General features: G+C 41.2%; 1 protein-coding gene across 1 annotated transcript in view; it reads right to left on the reverse strand.

The window, feature by feature from the left end:
* Nucleotides 1-22,200, reverse strand: part of opn7b (opsin 7, group member b) — a 109,816-nt gene extending 87,616 nt beyond the window's left edge. The window contains exon 1 of the mRNA XM_050065228.1: nt 21,906-22,200. The gene's annotated coding sequence lies outside the window, so the exon portion shown is untranslated. The remainder of the gene's footprint in view (nt 1-21,905) is intronic.
* Between the last annotated feature and the right edge of the window lie 171 nt (nt 22,201-22,371).

Here is a 22,371-nt window from a genome sequence, read left to right on the forward strand (position 1 = left end):
TGTAATAAAATGTTTACCTTGATGGACAGTCCACTGCACTGCTTGTTGCAGGAAGCAACTGCCGCTGGCTGGCAGTTGGCTGGCAGTTGTCTAGCTGGCTTGTAGTGGTGGTGGGGTAGAAAGTGTTTGAGACACTGTGAGTGTGTCTAACTGTATTTTTTGGTCGGTTGGTCCACAAAGCTTTTCTTGAATAATTCAAAAAGTACTTGACCAAAAATGTTCGAAATTTGCATACTGCAAGTAGAGACCATGAGTAACTATGCCAGAAAGAATGACGAGGATTCATTCATAGGTGGCGCTATACTAAGCATTTCAAAATAAAAATTTTGCTTTTCTTGAGGTTCTGTGTGTGCATGTTCTGTGGATGCATGCATGTATGAGGTCGCAGCTATTGCGAATTTGCACTTGTTCTTAATTTAATGTGAACTGTGAGTGTGTCTAACGGTATTTTTCTTAATTTAATACATATTTACATTTTTAAAGTCTTGTAATGAATCATTTAAATATTTTGATTAATTTTATTGAATAAATGGTTGCTACGGCAACTAGGGTGCGTTTTTGCTATGCCCCAATATCCAGATTTGTTTGAAATATATCCACCAACACATGTACCAAATTTTGTGCTTTCATCACAAAATGAACGATTGTTGTGGTATATTGACCTAAGCCACCCCACTATATGCCCTCATCAGGCATGAGCTTCGCACGTTTCCCTCTACCTTTACATTTTCCTGACAGGCATGCTCCTCTGCACCATCCCTCATACTCTCCTTGTCCTCTTACCCATACTTATTATTATTATTATTATATTTGCCTCCCAATTCAAAGTTTACTTGATGAGCTGGTGGTGCACCTCTTAAATACCATGCTCCCTTGGTGTGTCATCCTCTGACCTGACTCTGGCATAATCGTAGGTGTTGAGAGTACTGTGGCTTATCTGTGTCAGACAGACATGAGAGGCAGAGGAAGAGTAACACACAGAGGGATGCTGTGATGTAATCTTTTCAAGAGACAAAGTCATGTAAGAGATGAGGAGAAGAGACAGCAAGAGATGTGGCCTTTTCTGTTAACTTCAAACCAAAATCCCGAGAGATGCTTAAATGAGTCAAGTTAATGGGATCGCAGTGCCTGTGTGCATAATACACGTGGGAGATTGCAGTATGCAGTGTTTAATTAAATGTGTATGAATGTATAAGGGTATTCCCGATTGTGTATATTTGATCTTGCAAATGTGTTTGCTCTGAAGGTAGCCTTCTGTGATATCTGAATGAATTGGGGGAGGATTATGAAGAAGAATACACGGTCACCATACGACTTTGTTGCTATGGATGCATCTTGGGAGCAAATCTGTCATCTTTGGTGATTGCAAATTGATTTGCATTACAGTTACTATGCTTTGATGACGGCAAAGCATCTGGTGTAATGCTGATGGGGAAGCAGTTACATAATCATAACAGTGGCAAAGGACTGCAGCAATCACATGCAAAAAATAAGGAAAGCAGAATTAAGTCAGAAAGATATATTCCAAATGCAAAAATCCACTGTGAACAACTCAAAGAATGCATTTAAGATCATACTCGTTCATGTTTTTGGCAACTGGTGAACAGAATCACCTTATCACCTTATAATCAGTGTGGCAAACACTCCAGTAAACAGTTGCACCTATTCAGCAGACATGCTCAGGCCAGCCATAAGGAACTGGGCCCCTCATCCACGCCCACTCCAGCACCTCGCCTTGTTGTGACAATAATAACACTTCAAAAAAATCAACACTGATAAAGTGCATTCCGTGGTGCCCTTTGACCCAGAGTGTCACTGAAGGCCACAGTTAGCCTGGTTCCAGACCATAGATCCCGCCCACTCAACTGAGTAGGCTTGCATCTCTGGTCTGGCATACTGCAATGAATTTGCGATTTATCTCGTCCAAACGCTGGATGAACGCCGGGGGTGGGGGCGGGTCTAACGATTAGCCAATCAGCGCCACGCTGATGTCAAGCTGTACGCCGGTGGGTAACTGGTGAGGATAGCAACAATGGCGACCGCTACAGATCCTACAGACCACATTAACGATGCTATCGAGGTATTTCGCCACTACTCGCGTTAATGGAGGACCAAATTAAGGAAGCTGCTAAACTGGATTTAACGGCGATGCAGCTGGGCGTGCACGACGACGGAGACATTTTAAACGGGCAATGCTCGCTTGTTTTCGGCACCCCCGAGGCATGGATACTAATGACGTCAGATTCTGGGTGAGTCGTTGATCTCTACTGATTGGTTAGGGAAAAATCTAATCCCCCCCCCTTGTAAATCACCTTCAATGGAAGCCATGTCAGACTGAAGGTTCTGGGAGCTTCTCAGGCTGAGGAACACTCAGGCTAGGCCACAGTGGCTTTGTCACATGATGGAGGCAGATGAGAAGACGCTGCTCAGCCCCGTGAATGATGGACCTATTGATAGGAGCACCTTTCTCTTCAGTTTCTGCAGTAAGGATTTTCATACGATCGGAGCACTTCAAGCCTAAAAATTCACCTGGACTTAAAGCATTTCGCCGTGAACCTTGAGGTCAGGGCTGGCATAGCCTCTGATGCTAGCAGTAGCAGCCAGCCTCGTCAAGCCGCACTCGACCAGGCGTTCAAACTGAGTAAGTCCACGTGTGACCGACTAACTAACTCCTTTGCAAAATGGATTGCAATGGACTGCAGACCAGTTTTGGTGGTAGAGGACAGGAGGACAATTGTGTCCAAAATCCAGCAGCTTTACTACGACACATCTGTAAAAATCATTTGAACTGAATTTCTTTAAATACTTTCACAGCAAAAAATTGATGTATGCGATTAATTTATTTTAATTAGATTAATCATTTAATCACTTGACAACCCTATATATATGTATACTCAATATGATTACAAAGCACAAAAGGTCAAGCCAATTATTTCTTTTGTTTCTAGTTTTCCCTTAAAACAAAAAAAATAGGGATGCACCGAATATTCGGTAACTGAATATATTCGGCTGAATATTGCAAAAAAAAAACACATTCGGTATTCGGTGGAATAAGTGAAAAGCAAGGCCGAATAATAGCGGCGTGTTTTGATAACGCAATCAAACAGCGCGCGGTGACAGACGGAGTAAAATGTCGGCAACGTGGCGTTTTACTCCGTCCGTCACCGCACTCGCATTTGCGACTAAAAATAGTTTTGTGCGGGCAAAATAAATCATTCAGCACGCTGTGTGAGTACAGATTTCAACCAGCAGCAGAAACTTAACGGCGAATCCCGCCAGTTGTGGGTTGAACGGGGGTCACAGACACGGATAGGAATATGTATTCCTGTCAAATACGGCGGCGCATGATAACGGCTTACTGGCGACGGAGAAGTCCGGCTCCAGGTGAATAACTTGTTGTCATGACTACCCAAAAGTACCTGAACAGCCGAGCCATGGCGGCACACCGTATGTGGCGTATCAGAGGAGAAACGAGCCGTTCACATTTCTCTCTTTTAGTTTTCAGTGGCAGTAACGGCCCACAAACCTCACCGCACTTCAGGGACTGTTCTTTACTTATGAAGGGACTGTCAGGGGAGGAGGGTGGCTGGTTGATTTTTATTTCATTTATTTATTTTATTTTGATCCCCTCTATGTTAATCACTTATTGATGCTGTTTTTGAAGTATGAATAAGTCAATAAGTAATTTATTCCTTTGAAATATCATTGATGTATTATAGAAAAGTGATTTATCTTTTTATAAATGACAAAAGGCACATCTGCCTCATTTTTGCTGTGGTATCCTGATACTACTCAGAACCATGATACTTTCACTGGTATCGTACCGTGGGTCCCAATTTTGGTACCGTGACAACACTAATCTGGAGGGGGTTCATCTGCAAAAACTAATGAAAAACTAAAAAACGGCATTCAGTATTCGGTACTCGATGTTCGGCCAAGCGTTTAATATTATTCGACTTCTGCCACAAATTTTCATTTCGGTGCATCCCTAAAAAAAAGGTGAGAAAAAAAATGCCCTCCAATGACTCATTAGAGAAAAGTATGAGCCATCACTGACGTAAGAAAGTAATGCAAGGCATTAATTCATTAGATCAAACATGAAGGAAAAAAATAAATTTACTCTTCATCTATGCAGAAATATTGAAATGCACCATTTGGAAAATGGCAATGCCACTTTTCCCTCAACAAAATTTATCCTGACTTTGGAGTGCTATTAAGCTTCTTCCTGACAAGACAGCATGACATACCAGTGGATGCCTTCGATTGTCTGGCTTCATATGATATCTGTATCTTTACTTGAGCTTTAAAAACTGAGCTGGCTACAGCGGGTTGTACATGTGCCATGTTCAGCTTCTGCCTGTGATACCTGGTGCTATCGAAAGTGGAATGTACACAAAAACTGCAGCTACAATGTGTTGTAATGATAACAATAACTTAATTTATCATATAAATACATATACCTGCCACATAAGCGCAGTGGCGAGCCAGTAGGATACACAAACAGGGACTCACATTCATGACTGTCTACCACAACATTAGGCAGAAGAGCTCAGATTACAATTACATTGTGACTTCATTGTCTGCTCTGAATGCCATGACGCCATTATATCTCTACATGGCAAACAGTGCTTTTTATGCTATATTATTACTCTCAATGTATACAGTGTATAGTGTACCTCTATTTAGCACTTCTACATTTTAATATGCACTCTAAGTGATGAACTTTGTGGGAAGAGTTAATTATCCTGGCAGAAGATGGCGTATATTTATGTGTGCATCAGACATAAGGGAAAGTGTTGCTATACATGCTGCTGTACTCCCTGTCATTACCCCCACAGCAGGAGACAGATTCTGATCTAAAGGTCATCGGACTGCAAGGTTATTAGTCCTTTATCACCAACTAGCTGCTCGGTCTGCTAGTGCTGCGCTTCTATTACTGATGCAGCAGAGAATCATATTTACAGCTACACGACACTTTTGTAATAATACTGTCACATCAGGAAACTTTGTTAAGCCTTAACTGGGCATGCACTGCGCTGAGGAAGAGAGGCTGTTTTCTTAAAAAGGACAGGAGGCAGACATTTGTTAGCAATGAACAAACCTATTAAGTTGGTGGCCGTACCCTTGGAGGTGGAATTTAGGGCATAAATGTGCCTGTGTTTTAACGCATTCATTAGTGTGGTGGCGTCTTTGTGTGTAAGAGCTTGTTCATGTTGTTCTTACAGTTTACGCTAGAGTGACAGCCTCATACATAATGCATGCAGTACATGAGGATAAGGATAGCTGACATTTGGTTGCTTGTCATTCAGGATATGTCTACCCTGGGGGAATGACCATGCTCGCAGATAATCGCACAGGGGTATTTATACACACACACACACACACACACACACACATACACTGTACAGAAGCCAAAGCGTATTTGTCTTCAGGGTACTGTAAATGGCAGATGTCCCCGTCAGAGTCAAAGGCTCTACTCAGCTTTGAGGCAAATCACCCAATCTGTGTAACATTAATTAACAACTGTTCAGCCTTGCATTCTCTAACATATCACATAACTTAATGTATGCTGCATTCACAGTATGGGTTCAAGGAGGTTTCACAGTTTTATTGCATGCTGCTGACATGTTAATTTCACAGTCAGATATGTCAGGAAATTTTTTAACATGATATTCCTCAAGGCCCCGATGCACTGAGAGTGATAATTGATGCACTTCAAATGAGGATCCAGTGGAGCAATGCATTGTGCCCCTTGCGCCAAAGGACCTCTTTCCCCACAGAATGAGCATTATTTTAGGAAAAGATTGTCACTGAGGCAACGTTTTTATACATTTCTATTTGAGTAACATTAAAATCAGGATCAATGTGGATATATCTTCTTTGTTTCCTAATCTATGTGTTTGTTTATTTCTTTTATAAAAGATTGTGCTCTAGGGAAAACTCCACTTTTTATTTCTTTTGGCTCTCTGCAAACAGGTACTGCGGAGAAAAAAGCTTTGGTCACTGCGTCCTCATTTGACGCCCCAAGATCGAAACAAGGTCAAAATAGAGGTGCCAAAATAGGGTTGGGTCGGTATGAGAAAAAAAAAAAAAAACGGTCAGGTTTTTGTGAAAACCCGCATAAAGTCGGTAATACCGGATTTTCACCACTTGGGGGCGCAATTGACTCATTTAAAATAAAAAACGACCATAGGACAACAGAGTGGCAGTAACACGTTGTTTCTTTTATTCCTTACAAATACATTTGCAGGTTTAGCTTACTCAATCAGTTCAAACAAGGGTTGCTTCTTTCGTCTGGCTCAAAGCCAAAGTGTTGCCATATTGGCGCATTCTTTGATTTCTTCGAGACTAAATTGTCCACCATCCAGGCTACAGTAGAGGCCTCGGCGCATGCGCACTCGCACCCCCTAGCTCAGTCCCCGCCCCACCCCCACCCCCTCTCTCTCCTGCTCGCTGTGCGCTTGGCGAAGAGGCAGACACAGGCTGTAAAATGACATATGCGGTCCGGTCGGTCTCAAAAAAAAAACAAAAACAAACCCGGTCCAAGACAGAGTACCGAACCGAATTAGTATTACCGAGAACCGACCCAACCCTAAGCCAAAACAGTTTGATTATAATGCTTTTGGTGTGTGCTCGGTAGGGCTGCCCCCTACCAGTCAACCAGAAAGATCATTAGTAGGCAAGATTTCATTGGTCGCATAGTTGCAGAAAAAAACAAAACAAAACAAAAAAAAAACCAAATATGAAACTCTGCTCCTTGTCAAAATAAATCAAACCTTATATGACTGGACCATGTGGGAATTCAATTTGGAAGGACGGACGCAGGAAGAGGCCACGCTCAGCAGTCAGACAGGAGTCACGTTGCAAACCAATCACAGCCGACAGATATCTTTCCCTTCTTCTGTAAATATTCAGTCTGATAAATACGGAGAAGTTGATCATGTTAGTGCAGGGCTACCCAGAGCTTTACATCTGTCCCATGGACGATAGGCCTACACACTTATAAACAGCCTCTGCAAGAAGATCAGCTCTGCACTAAGATTTCAGGTAAATAGAGGTTGCTTAGCAGCCTCAGACACAACCTGCCGCCGTGCTCTTGAAAACAGGCACAAAAAAGGCACAAGAGTAGCGCCCAGCACCCGACCTCGCATAAATGGTTTAAGTAGTTTAGTGTGTTGACTAAAATTAGGCAGAACACTGGATAGCATGACAACACGCCTCTCCATTACTTACATTATTGCGCACAAGGGGTGTCGCTTTTCTTCAAATCAACAATTCTAATAGACTTTCCATTTTAAAGTTACGATTTGATCCAATTTCCAATTCAAACATTTTTTTCAGCACTGAAGGCTTTGCCATTGTTAGAATATCAAGTCTTGATTTGTAATGAACAGATCATTGGCTTTATGTTCTGACGACTGTCGTTCACATTTTCAAACTCTTCTTTAAAAAGAGAGGCTACATGGTATCAAGTGTCATATATATATGCTATTTTTTTTTTTAAATGTACCACATTAGGGGCATATGGTAAACTTTAAATAAGATGTGTAAAATGTAATAAATAACGTATTTCACCAGTTAACTGAACAAACAATTAAACATAAAACAAAAGAGTCATTAGACGGCAGAAGGGAGGCTTTAGGACAACGGCTTGGGGTTTCCCAACACAGTACTCTGACAGCTATGGTTAAGTGTAATAATACTAATGCTTATTTTCACTAGTGAAAAACAGGCTTAAAACCATTAAAACAAATGTATTTACTGGTTAAACGTAAATGTCTTTTAGTCCAACCAAACACTGAACAAGACTTTTAACAAACCAAAATGTTACAATAAAATTTTTATTGGTTGTGGAGGGTACCGCGGGACTACGGGGTACAAGGCTCGCTGCTATGAGCCATCCGGTACCTGGATGACCAAAGTGAGAGCTGCGTCCGCATACTCGGTGTGCAGTCAAACACGTTCTCGGTGAGTTGTGGCCTCTGCAAGGGTTGTCCCTTGTCTCCAATCCTGTTTGTGATATATTATTCATGGACAGGATCTCGAGGCGCACCGTGACCAGCATGAACTGGTCACGGTGGTTTGCAGCCAAATGCGAAGAGGTCGGGATGAGAATCAGCACCTCCTAGTCTAAGCCATGGTTCTCTGCCAAAAACTGGTGGATTGAGGAGCTCTGAGTAGAGCCGCTGCTCCTTTGTGTCTAAAGGGGTCGGTTGAGGTGGTTTGGCCATCTGATCAGGATGCCTCCTGGGTGCTTCCCGCTGGAGGTGTTTCTAGCACGTCGCACTGGTAGGAGGCCCCGGGGTAGACCCAGAACACGCTGGAGGGATTACATATCTCATCTGACCTTGGAACGCCTTGGGGTCCCTTAGGAGGAGCTGTAAAGTGTTGCCGGGGAGAGAGATGTCTGGGGTGCTTTGCTTGGCCTGCTACCCACCGCGACCCGGCCCATGATAAGCGGATGAAAATGGATGGATGGGGGAGTTATATAAAAATTCGCTCTCATACAGTTATCATGAGAGTGACCACAACTGTTTTTTTGTACTGCAAACATGTTATTATCTACAATTCTGCTGTGAAGTTGGGCATTTCAGCACAGTTCCTGTCCAGTTGTGGCCATGCTGTCTGGAAAAGTACAGTTGCAGGCTACTGGTAAACTTTGCTGTGTCATCTTTAAAGTGCTGTTTTGTTTTCAGATGCGTGCAAGTAGGTGAGTGGGGTGGTGAATTGCCAAAACTGCTTTTGATTTCCTGAAGCCGAAATCGGCACACCCCTATTTTCCACACAACCAACCCATCATACAAATTCATGCAGTCTGCTGAAAAACAAACAGCAGAGTTTAGGCACACACATAACACTCCCCCAGTGTCATGGAGAAAGCAGCTGCTCAGCCAGGGCTTACTGTTGGAATCACGCTTTTATTTTTAAACTGGCTGTTCACTGAGGAGAGACCAAATGAGGGAAATGATGTGAACTTGTCATAACAAAGCATTTAAAGGGTTGCTAAATCATTCTCGGGTTACATTTGTCAGTCTGTTGTAGATTATTCTATATTTATACATGTGTATTCATGTAAACCTTTGTCTTGACTGCGTAACGTCACTCTCGCTTTGTGTACATTTGGTTTGAGGGTTTGTCTGACCTGATTTAATGAGCAGAAAACATGAATATCCTGCCACTGCTGACGCTGCCAATATTGCATCCATTATGCTTTGTTAATGTGTGTAACTATGACAGTATGACAAGGTGCACTGTCAACGCAGGCAAAGCTTGGGAGGCTTTTTTCCCCCATGTGGTCTGATTTAGACAGAAAAAATAGACAAATGACATGAAACCTGGGGAAGCCTGAGGAGATAAAAAATGTGGGCCCCGTCATGAGCTGTAGCATGAGAGTCAAAAGCTCTAATTGCAGTGCGAGAGGCAAGTGGGTGATTATGGTAATCTAAAATTGCCGTAAGTGGAATAAGTTGGTTCCCCTTGTCCTTTGTGAAACCTCCACCTGTGGCATCCCCGCAATCCCCATTTGGCATATGGGAAATTGAAGACACACGCAACCACGTGTTGCTATGCAGAAATGAACGGAAACACTTAAGCACAACATGTGCTATAAGTGGTTCATTCCATAACTAGTTGCAGTTGCGAAACAAGCAGACTGTGTAATTCATTTAATGTTGTTTTTTTGTCCTCTTCCATAGACTGTTTAGTGTTGACGACTGCTACGGTCACAGCTGTTGACAATGTGATCTCAGCTCTCTGTCAGCTGGCTGGATATTAACCCCACCATGGCCACAACACAGGGAGGGAGGGAGGGAGGGAGGGAGTGCGAGCAACATCACTGCAGTTGTGATTTTAGACAGACTTCAGTATAAGATAATTTAATAAACCATCAGAAATTACTGTTCTGACACTTAATGACCTGTAAAATCTTAATTGGATGTTATTACAGTTGTGTTTGGACAGCAGCTATCTCAGGCATGGTAATCAGAACATCTTGTACCTTGTAATTTTTTTACTGTGTAACGATGAAATGGAACATAAACAACTATATATATACACATCACATGGGGCAAAAGCTAACAAAATTTCAAACCTGCTCTCCCAGTCTGTAACACTGTCTACAGAGGAGGGATAAGATATAACGCTTCACGTAAATCGTCACGTAAATCAAATAGCTATGTCATGCACTACATATTATGTAGCATTTGGTTATGGTCTTACATTTATTCATAGTTTCTCCTGTAAATACAGCAACAATAACCACAAGCTGTGATTTTTCTGCTGTATTTGTGGGCAATGGAGTCAGTCTTGGGGGATGCACAAAACCAGTCACACATTAACAAGAAAAACAAAACAAAACAAAAAAAAAAAACATATTAAAATTATAATAGTTTCAAATCTATGGAATAACCTCTAGGACAGCTCACACCCTGTTCATAATACACACAGCTTACATCTTCTTGTATAACTTATACCTAAATATGACAACACCACATATGCAAATCATCAAATTGATAATCTAGAACATTTTAGGAAAACACCAATGAAGGCAGGGCTGTAAGTAAATGCAAAGATAAGCTTGTTTCAGAAGAATAAGAAAAGAAGATCAAGATATTTCTTTAATTATTATGTTTATATGGTGTCAGATTGTCATTAGATTACCGTAAAGTCCCCTTCCACTCAAAAATGTGTTTGTCTTAAGTTTGTATTATTATTAACGTCTCTGACCTCGACTATACTGACTTGCATCTGTGCAAAGTTTGTCACTAGAGAGGTGTTTTCACATTCCCCTACTGAAGGGGGCAATGTCTGTGCACTTCCCTAAAATCTGGGATTGAAAACGTACCCCGGGCAAGATAGATTAGGTTCATTTGGAGATGCACCGATCCAGCTTTTTCAGTTTCGATACCGATCCCGATGCTGTGGCTTTGAGTGTCAGCCGCTACCCGAAACCGATCCGATACCATGGTTGACCTAAAAAGCTATATACCTTTACATGTAGAACAGAAAAGACTAGAGGCATCTGGCATTGATGACTACACAGTTCTTTCCTAAGATAAAATGAAACAAGATGAAACAGATTAATGCAGCGATGAACTCTTTATTTTTAACAAAAATAAACAATTGTGTAACAGCAGTTGAAATAGTATGAAATACCTCCACACAGCAGATTCTCTCCTTCGCTCCATGACGTATGACGTAGCTCCCGTCGCAATAGATTTTAAGGGAAAGGATCGCCTCAGGTATAGGTTGCATTTTCCGATACCCGATCCATCTATTTTGATGATATCGGGGCCGATATTTGATCCAGATATTGGATCGGTGCATCCCTAGGTTCATCACTAATACAAAAGCTGTTTGCTGTCTAATACAGGAAACACATATTGACAGGGGAACAGACTTCGACACAACACCGGCAAAGACACCTAAAACTTTCAGGGCAGAGCGGATGTGTGAGTACAAAGAGCGAGAGTTAGCATTAGCATTGTGAAAGTTCTGACAGCAGTTATGGAGTCTGCAGTTATGGATGTAAACTGGACACTGGAGCTTCCACTATCTACCAAAACTTCATCACTTTCCTACTGTCGACTTATACCTAGTTGTTAATGAGCCAGGTTGAGGTTTTCAAATGTAAGCATCAGTAAACATCAGGAACTGTAATATCCTTGGATTCAATGAAAGCTAACTCCTGGACAGCGGCATTCAACCAGGTGACTCTTCATGCCAATCCGACAGAGCAGAGGCATCTGGCTCAAGAAGGCGAGGAGGAGCGTGCTGTACCTATCCTGCTGTGGATTGCTGCTATGACGTTACGCTGTCCTGAAGCGGCTGTACAGCGGAGTCGCTGCACGTGTTGCGGGAAGAGCAACCATATGGCCGTCTTGTTGGGGTCGGAATATGTGGACAGTTAAATCATTCTGCAACTAGAAGCCACGGTTTACCGGTTCATCCGAAAACATGGATGATTATAAAGCAGCAGCCAACACTTAAGACAATCCAATTAATGACTAAACTTTTCACTGGAGTTTTACCTTGTATAATTCCATGTAACAAGTGAAGATTGATGAATTGATTATAATATTTTTAGTATAAATATTTTAAGGTGTGTTGGGGGGGCTTTAAATTTTCTAGATGGAGACAAAGACTGTGGCATGGATATACGTATGTCCTCTTTTCTGACTACTGATTTTTCAGAACCTACATTTTGTAGCTGTGTGCAAATATAGAAATGATTATTTTCAAACAGTAACTCCAACGTAAATACATGGCATTGCATTGCACAGTTGAAATGACAATAGGTTATCTGCGGAAAAACAGCCAAGTCTATTGAAAAATGTCTTGTCCTGACTGTACAAGAAAAATAGCAAACATCACATAAACACATCAAAGAGGACGAGAGAGGACACAAAGCACGAACATCTTGTCCAAGTGATGATGAAGATGCTTCATTACAAAATACACAGCAATTTGTGGGGAAACAAAACACCTTCTTTGAAAACCAGCAGATTGATGGTTGAACAAGAAAATGAATCTCTGTGGTTTCTTTGTGCCTTTGTTCTTATGTCCTTCAACTATTCTTTCATACAACTGCATGTATCCGAGACAAATTTCCTTCGGGATAAAAAAGTCAATCATATCTTATCTTATCTTATCTTATCTTATCTTATCTTACAAGGAAAATACAAAGAGTTAGAGTATGTATAATGGTACGTGCAAGGCATACCTGAGTATTCGGAATGAGGACTGTAAATGTTTTTTTTTTTCATCCCTACATAGAGGATAGATTGGTTCTTAAACTTTAGGACGCCTTTGTCAAACACAGCATGTGTGCTTTCTGTCCGGGTGCTCAAAAGCTCTTTGTTGTAGACATTTTTACTGTATAAAACTCTTGAATAGTTGCTTTGTGTGTTCAAAGAAGCAGCCAAGGTTGGAGGTGTACATTCTATACTTCAGCTTCAAAGAATGCATTGTGCTCTTCAAGATCAGAATCTTGTGACTTCTGTTGATTTAGCCTAAGAGGAAGATGATTCCTGGTTCTGACTATTATCTCTTAAAGATAAATGTTTCTGATAAAGAGGAAGTCAGTGATTGCTCTGTTAAAATTAGGACTGAACAATTAAAGCTACTCTTACCTTTCTTGCATTTCACACAGCACTTTGAAAAAAAAAAATTTGAACGTTATATGACATAGTAGAAGCAAACTAAACATAACGTTACCTGTCCCGCACAGTCAAACGCAACCCCGGAGTTCTGAAACGTATCCGGGGTCACTGATGACTGATGAGTTTTAGAAAATAACGTAAACGCTAACGTTAGATAGTGCTGGTGACTGGCAACAAACGGGAGATAATACAGAGGCTCAGGCAACGTTAGGCTACAGAAGGCTAACCGTTAGCAACTGGATGCTGTGTTGTCATATAACATTATAGCCTATGTTATATTAGAGGCAAACTAAAATATGTTACGGGAGCAGTTACGTTAGTCGGAGGCCTCCACGTGGGGAAGACAGACAGGACACTCGGCCAATTACTGCATTCGGTCAGTAATACTAACTTATTAGCGCATTAGCTAACATTCGCTTCAATAGTAAAACAAACCGGAGAACACCGTTCAAGTGTCGTTCCTGGTTCTAAGGTTGGCATAGTAATCAACCACCGGCAATACTGTCCAATCATCCATCCACTGAGTGAGAGCATACGGGTCAGCCAGTCTGGTCAGTGTTCATTATTCAATTAACACTTGTGGTTCTGGATAGTGAGTGACCTGAAATGGTATGCTCGTAAATTCGGTCTGACGCTCTACACTAAGATGAGATCTCTATTGGTAGAAGAAACAGAGCGTTATATTTCTATATGAATTAACAAACAGTTAAGTTAATCACACATTCACAACGCTCGGGGCTCTACTGCTCCATCTCCCCAGACAGAGTGCCCAGAGAGAGCTCTGCCACTCTGAGAGTGCACAGCTCGAGATAACCGAACAGTACATTAAGACGACGTTACAAATTTACAAACGGTCCATATGTGCCGGCCAGAGTGCACTCTGTCACTCAGAATGGGTATTTCCGAATGCACTACTTGCACTATCTTCCTCCATTGTTTAAAACAAGTCAAGAGAACCTGCTAGCTAGTGCTAGCTAAGGTCTGTGGGGAACTGTTTTGATCAAGATCAATTTTCCATATTGTTCAGTAGTTTAAATGTTAAAGTACTTATTGTCTCCTTCATTACCAAAGTTCTTGAGCTCTAATGATCCTAAATCAAAATCCAACTAAAAAATCAAAAAAACACATTGTTGGAAAAAGGTGATGTCTGATTCTAAACATGCATCATCTGACAGCACATGTCCAGTGTCTTCAATCCTAACTTATGAAATCAAACATCAGAGAAAACAATCTCATGAAGAGTACACAGTGGGCCTAACACCCCTTTGGCAGCAGAATGTTGTAAAATAACAGGACTACCTGCTGCATCCAGCTGTCCCCATCATTGTGATGACCCTCAGTCCCACTGGTAAAATATTCTCTTTGACCCCTTACACCTACACACTGAACCACCCATCTCTCCTCTAACCTGTTACCTTCCACTTCTTTCAACTACACCTGATCACCACCGCACAATTTAGCTCCTTTTGGCAATAGGATATGTTTATTACATGGTTGAAACACGCGGGGAGTCCACAGAATAGATTTACTTGAAACAAATAGTATGTATTAAAGTGACAAAACGCAAACGGACAATGACGTGTGGAAATCAGCAATATCAGCAATGTATGAACGTAGTAATGCAGGGTGGATGTCAGGGTTTGGAAGAGAGAGGCAAAATGGACACATGGGCCAGCTTTTACAGGCTGGAAGGCCCAGGTGAACTCGAGAAGCTGGCGTCTCGTGCCAGCCAATTGCCTGCTGAGGTTGGCAGGGACAGCCTCCAGACCTTTTGTAGTATAATGCACCAAAACTCAAGACGAAAAAAAAAAAGTGCCAGTACAGAGCAAAGAGCAGAAAAACACATTGCATATAGGTAACAAGGGTTTTGCAAGCTCTCAGGTAACTCCTGCTTGCTCCTAAAGATATTCACGCAACAGCTGAGTCGTGGGAATGAAATCTTGAATCCCCCCTTCAACAGAGAACACCTGAAGAGAAAGACTGTGATAACACTTAGTGGATGCCAAACACTTTAATGGACCTACTTCAGTAACTGCAGCATTGTGTGTCCACGCTTTCAACACTCAAACACCACATGCAGTGCAGAAAATCTATATAATGTATTATCTACACTCAGTTTATTAGGTACACCTGGCTAAAACTAATGCAGCCTAGTACAACAGTTATGTAATAATCATTCTTTCATGAAGATAGGTTTTATAACAGAGAGGTGTTTCTGTTATTTACCCTACTATCATTGATACCAATGTGGTGGACATAATAATAGAGACACCTTTCAGCATAACTCACTACAGTTAAAAAGCACCACAAACTTCCAAAACGATCACACAGTTGAATCGACACCTCTTTAAAACAGTTTCACAAACACTGAACACTATAACCTTCACGTTTATGTCTGGACTGTTGTATTAGACTGCACCACTTGGCCCCTTTTTAACTGCTGCTTTCAGTGCTTTTAGATTTTGGATTGCAATATACTGTGTTGGTTACTTCATCATACATGTGTGTAGGTTGTGTGTCTTGTTAATTTTGACCAAAAACCTCCATATTGATATCTGGATGATATTGTAGGGCTGACTATTGGCACTTTGCAATATATTTACACAATGAAATTTTTGATAAATAACAATCAGTGACATGGATATATTGACAAAGTGGGTAAAGGCAAATAACAGAACATCTACAACCGTCTGTTAAGGTCAGAATAATGGCAGATCTACCCCAGAACCCACGTACCTGGCCTATGCCATTGCGAGCATTTATACTTGTGCGGTGTGTCTGTGTCACTAGTCACTTCTGTGAAGTGCTGTAAAGTTTAGTTGATTCAAAACACAGATTAAACATGATTAATAGAGACTGTTTCAAACACAAGTACAGAAATCAGCTTCACTCTAACTCGCAGAATTCACAGACAAACACTTGTCTTTATCTGGACACATTTTCCCCACAAATACAACATGCTATTGTTATTAGCACAAGCCTATGGCATTTTACATTGTATAAATTAGACTAGCAGAGATTTCCTCCACTCATATGAAGCCAGGATAAATCATACACAAGACTTAAAATGCTATTTTTGTGGAGGTTTTATTGTCTTCACCATTTATTGTTTCTTATTTGTTAAATTAAAGTAAATGAAAGCTTCGTTTCTACTGAGGGAAATGGTTTCATCTTAAAAAAGGACAGGAGGTCTGCGTCACTGCAACGAGTAGGTGTACTGTAGATTTGACGCAGAAGTATAAATCCTGCTTAAGATGGTGAATGATATTGCTGTATCCAAAATCAAAGACTATATATAGTCACAATATACTATATTAACATAATATTGATATATTGCCCCGTCCTGCTTTGAGTGTTTTATTAGTTGTGTTTAACTGTAGTGCTAAATGTGTGCGTTAAAAAGTTACATAAAGTCCTGATGGCCTGTGTTTAATTGCTGTCATTTGGGTCACTAAACTGTACACATTTTTGCTACGGTGTTCTTAACTATATTCAATTGTGAAAAAACAGTAAAGATTAAGACTGTGTTTCCTGTTTGGCAAACTGTGTTCCACTCTGCAACAATGCAGGCTGTTTTCATGCACTGCTCGTACATATACCTACAAAAAGTAATACACCACAATTCTTATTGTAATCATGAGCCAGTAATTCATGTATAAGCCACAAATTCAAGAGTATACAGACCGAAGGTCAACACAGGACTTTCACCCAGGAGACCAATTTTTAGGATCCTGTGAAACCAAGTGAACTTTGAGTTATTTTAAGGCACGTCATCTCTAGGTTTCTTTTCCGAAACCTAACCTACATGACTTTACCTCCCTAAATCAAACCGACGTAACGTTATGTTAAGTATGTAATATCATTTGTGGGGCACTAATTTCATGCTGTATGTGCATTTTTGTAAGATCGCATAAATCATTGTATAATGGCAGCATTATCTATTGTCAGAGAGGAATAAGACCTACAGAAGCAACCACATAATGTTGCTTAATGAGCTGGTGATCATTTGCACCACAAACTACAAAATGACGTTAACGACGCAGTACATCCAGCTGTACTCCAATTCACTACTAGATCATTATCTCCTTGAAGTAAACAGGCAAGAGACCAAACATTTCTACAATTCTGAACCAGCTATCACTTTCCATTTCGCACATTATGATACTTTCATAACGCAGTGTTTTTTTAAGGAACAGGCAGTATTTCGTTCCAACTTGGCAGAAGAGAGACAACAAGCTCCAGCGTCTGGTTCTCAAAACAAGAGCTCTCACATGTTTTCTCATTAATTCAACTTCATTTGAGAAAAACAGTATTTCTCTCTTGAAATTATACCTTTGACCACATCTGAAGCTGACCTGCTAAAAGCTCTTTAACAGGTGCAACAGGATGTGGAACTCTGCAGCTAAGGTTACAGTAAATATACACTGAAGCACACACACACACACACACACACACACACACACATCGTTTCTCACATTGTCCTTTATGTTTGTTCTGCCACTGACTCAAAAAAACTTGACCCGACAGGGTAACAATGTAAGCATTTTCACTGTACCACTTTGGCTGTTTTGTCATTTGAGACCGTAGACAAGCTGCCTAAGTATCTGGGTTACATGTCAGTCTTCAGTAACACAATACCAAGTCCATCAAACTGACAATTTCATTTCTTTGGTAAGATTCACTAGCTAACAGCAGCTGTCTCCATAAAATGTAAAAACACCAGCTTTTTGGTTGCTTCTAAACTTTAAATTCTCACAAAGATCCCCTCTCCCTCCTCAACATTTTCAGTTTTCCCACAGACAGTGTGAAAAGATGAAGCTCAGATGATTGACACGGTGTGAGTTAAAGTGACTGAATCAGACATTGAACCCGATCCACACTCTGGGGTTTGTTTCATAAGTCTACGCGTGGACGACCCTCGTTGTGTGGTGTTATAAAAGAAGTTGTGTGTGGAGGTGCAAGTGCATGTGTGACAATCTGCCCACACTAAAACTATAACCAACGGCAATTCATTATGCACTCCTACACACTGTCAATGACCTCTACCATTCACGTCTGGGTACAAAGATGAGGATAAGGAGGCGTTTTCACTGTGTGTACATTTATGCAACATATATGCAGGGTGCATGGACTCCTTAATCATGATCAATGATGTACCCTTGATTATATTTTTGCATATTTCACAACGCCATATGTAGATTAAAGTATTTTATTTCTGCAGTGCAATACTCTTTTACCCCCTTTTTCAAGTACACATGACAACAAACATTAGCCAGGAGCAAAGAAAAGAAACGGGTATTATCTGGAACAGTAAGGCACACACGATGTAACCACCACAGAGCAAGAAAAGTCACAGCCTGTGGACAGTGGTCTTACAAAACATCGACTAACTAACTCAATGCTACTCGGGAGTTCTCCTTCATCTGTTCCATACACCTGATTAATAGTGGATTCACCCCCACTGGCACGTCACTGCAAAACGCCTTCCCTCCCACACTGATGTGGAAACTGCTGCTTACAATAACACCTCCGTACTGTCACACAGTCGGACTAACTGCATTACATCACCTCCACAGCGAAGCGCCAAATGACACATAAAGTGGACATGGGTATAAATTCATATATACACCTGCACCAGACATACAGCACACATGGATGCATACTTGCATAACACTGTATGTAGGGCAGCAACCAATTATTTCTATTGTCCATTATTTTTCTGTCTATACAACGGAAAACAGAGAAAAACAGCAATAACATCTCACCAGAGCCCAAAGTCATGTCTTCATGTTAGAGCTGCAACTTTTAATTACGTTCAATGTCAGTTAATCTGGCAATTATGTTCTCAATAAACTGTTTAAAAATGTGGTCAATTAGCAATAAGAAAACAGTAAAAAGTCCAGTTAAAAACCCAAATGTATTCAATTTACAGTTATAAATAACAGAGAAAAGCATCAAATCCACACATCTGTAGCCGTAATCATCAAATATTTGGCAGTTTTGCTTCTAAAATCACTTAAAGCTGATGTTGGTAACTTTTATAAAAAATAACATTTGGTCATATTTGCTAAAACTGTCACTATAACCACCAGCCAGAGCAATCGTTCTCCTTTTACAGCTCATTCTCGGAACCCCTCGGCTGTATTCAGCGTCTGACTTCCGGCAGACGGCGATACAGCCTCTGGGGGCAGACACCCGATTTTTTGGCATTCCGGTTTGATTTGGGCGGAGGAGGCAAATTTCCATTTCCGACTTCCGTTTATATATAAGTAAATATGCTGAACCATTGCGATGGATTCAGAGTTTGCAGTGACGCCAATTATGTTCCACCTCGTTAGTTCACAGCACGGACAGTTTAACTTGGCAACAACTGCAGCCGGCTCAAACGTGATTGGTCAATATCACGCGGACTACAAATAGCCTACAACCGGAAACCAGGGCTCTTCCGCTCTTATTCCGGAGGCAAGATCTCTGGGGTTTGCCTACGGACTCTACATTCACTGAATGTAGAGTCTTTATATAGAGACTATTTACAGCTAAACAGTACACTAAAATATGTTTCTTAAAAGGCGGGAAATAGGCAATGCACAGTCTTGATTCATATTTGATTAGCGCTGCCAAGTTAGACGGTTTGACTGCAGTTCACGAGCAGTAAACAAGCATTTTAGATTCTTCAGTTCTGATTGGTTGTTTTCCATCAGCTATGGTGCCATTAGAAAGACTACGTGGAGGAGAAATATATGTTTTTGTCATTGACTATTTGTCTCTTGTAATACTACGTGGATTTAGGGAAAGTTTCAGCAAATATGACAAAAAGCTATTTTTCAATTGATAAAACAGTCGCTGATTAATTTATTAATAATATGTGTGTAACCCAGTGGTGGGGCGTCCTGGGCTAGAAATTTAAAAGAAGTCACCAGGTCAGCTTTGCTAGGACCTTTGTTACATGACATTTTTTATCTATTTTCCCATGTTTCTTGTTGTTTTCTGGTGCTAACAAACAATCTAATAAATGCAGGATCCAGGAAATGTTACATACACAACTTACACTACAGAACAGGGGTTTTTTTTGTAGTCCTGAGCATCATGTGTATCAAGAATACATTTAGCAGACAGCAGCGGGCATTACAGATTTCCTCCAGCACTGCTGGCAGCACATCTTTACAAGCTCGGTCTCTCATGTTGGATATTGGATGTGGGCTTCTTGATTATTTTTATGGCCAGCAGGGCCAGTGTAGAATATCCACAGCAGAGCACGTTTGAATGCCCGATCCTCAACCTAATAGGGGACACATATCCTCTCTCTAAATAACCACATGGCTTTGTGTAACACAGACAACTCTAGACCCGTCATTCACACTGTAACTATTCAAACTGCACACAAGTGGTTCGATTTCTCAGTCTGAAATTTGTGTTTGTACAAAAGCTTGAACGCTTAGCACCTCGTATAAAGATCTATCCCCGCTCTGATTAAATTACAGAGCAAAAAACCTTGAAGGCAATTGCATTTAAATCAGTGTTTTATGCACTGAGAGCCATGCCTTTGTGTTATACAACAGTTTAAATGAGCAGCATGAAAACTAAGCAGAATCAATTAGATAAATCACACTGACATCGAATCAGTTCAGGCAGCAGTTCAGCTAACTAATCAATTAGAGTGTATTTCAAAATGAAATCATTATCCTTAGAATGAATGAAATCCCTAAAATGCTCAGAAAAGCTGCTGTGATACTTATTAGCTGGATGAAACTGATGCTGTTTTGAATGGTATGTTAATGCCCATGAAGAAGCTCTAGTGTCTGTGGTAATGCAGAGTTCAGAATAACCAACATGTAAAAGCTGATCCAGTCTGTATGATGAGTGCTTCAGATAGTTGCAGTTCACATTTCAGAGGGAAACACGTTGAGGAAAGGTGCTGAGAGACATTTATTAATCCCTATTTGTCTTTTATGAGAGTCTCAATCACACGCACTTTCATTATAACTTCCCCTGTCCTCTCAGTGGGAGCGTGACAGGCAAGAGCAGCCCACATGTGGGACAAGGAACCACTTTGTTTCCTTTTAATTAAAATTTTAAACAGTTTACATAGTGTGAAATCCACTTTCTCTGATGACTCACACTTAATACTACATCTGTATGTAATGAACATACTCTTATCGTTCAATGTCTGCCAGTCAAGTGTAGTTTGTTAGTGTGCATCGACAGGAGAGGGCTGTTATGTCATGGCTAACGCAATCCACATAGCAAACTCCAATTAGCATTCACTCAATAAACTGTACTGTACAACATATTTGGTTAACCTTCAGTGCATGGGTCCTTATAGACTGATGAAAACTCATCAGCACAATCTGGTTAAGCCACATGAAAACAATCATCCAACTGCCTTTTACTGCTGCAGCACTGCAAGGCAAAGACAGAGTACCTAATAATGTTATTACATTAATCACTTAGAGTCAGGAAGAGAAAGCATAGGGGTCATCACTTGATATAGGCAAGTCCATTTGGATGTTTGCACACACAAAGCAGGTCAGACCAGACACAATAAACAATGAAACTAGAGCCTGGGACAAATGCAATGTGATCTACTGTGCTGCTCAGTTTCAAGCTTGTTTTTCTAAATTAACAGCATGCTGCTATGATAAAACTTATCAGGCTTAGAGTGAATTATCCTCTGAGAACAAAACTAAACAGTCCAAGTCCCACTATCACACAGAATACACTCACTGAAAGACTTTGTCTGCTTACCTTAATGAGAGGGTATGCCAGAGATGGCTGGGGATCATGGGTGTTGAGTCAAGTCCAGAGCAAAACTGGTCAAACCTTCACCCATGTGTGGCGACACCTTCACCAGAGCAGTCTGAACACAGGTAGCCAGTGGGGGAACTCTGCTGTGCTACGCACTCAGGCACTCCCTCACACACACTGAGCGAGAGGATCCACTCGCAGCAGTCAGCAGCAGCAGCAGCCAGACAGCTGTGCTAGGGGGAGATCCGAGAGGCGACAGCTAGGCACAGACGTGCTGCTGCCTTGTGCTGCTGGTCTCTCCTCCTCTCCCTCTCTCTTCTCTCTCTCAGCCTGCAGCTCCCACTCTCTCCCCCAGTCTCTGTTGCTCTGCTCTCCCTCTCTACTTAAATCTCTTTCTTGTACACACATGCATTCTCAACACTGCACCCCCCCCCCCCCCCCCCCCCCCACCCCCCCCCCCCCCCCC

The sequence above is a fragment of the Epinephelus moara genome, chromosome 16 (assembly GCF_006386435.1).
Source record: "Epinephelus moara isolate mb chromosome 16, YSFRI_EMoa_1.0, whole genome shotgun sequence".
Lineage (NCBI taxonomy): Eukaryota > Metazoa > Chordata > Actinopteri > Perciformes > Serranidae > Epinephelus > Epinephelus moara.